The following is a 459-nucleotide window of genomic DNA, read 5'->3' on the forward strand; positions in this document are numbered from 1 at the left end:
AGGAAACTGGGGCGCAGCGAGGCAGGGTCACACAGACAGGAAGCAGAGAAGCATCTGGCCCCCAATTTCCCAGCCTCCCTGAGACCCCCACCTGGGTCCCCAGCTGGGACTCCTCCTTCAGCCATCGGGGCGAGGGGCTTTGTGCCCAGGTGTGCAGAGGGAGTGTGATTCAGCCCCATCAGAACATCACGCATGTGCAAGGAAGGGTCTGGAGGGCAAGGGGCCTTCCTGGGTGGACCGTCACCACAGCTCCGGGCAGGCGAGCCGACGGAGGCCCTGTCTGGGCTCTAGCTCCCAGCCGACAAGAGGACGAGCTGGGCGGGAGGAGTCAGGGAGCTCCCTGACTCGGAGGGCCCAGCAGTTAGTTCCCTAGAGCGAGGCGGGGGTCTGTGCAAGTTCTCGGCTTCCGGAAACAGGAGTGAGCGGGCAGGTGTGGCCACCTCCAGCATCTACCTGCTT

This window comes from Herpailurus yagouaroundi, unplaced genomic scaffold (assembly GCF_014898765.1).
Source record: "Herpailurus yagouaroundi ecotype Mexico unplaced genomic scaffold, PumYag 77, whole genome shotgun sequence".
NCBI classification, from domain to species: Eukaryota; Metazoa; Chordata; class Mammalia; order Carnivora; family Felidae; genus Herpailurus; species Herpailurus yagouaroundi.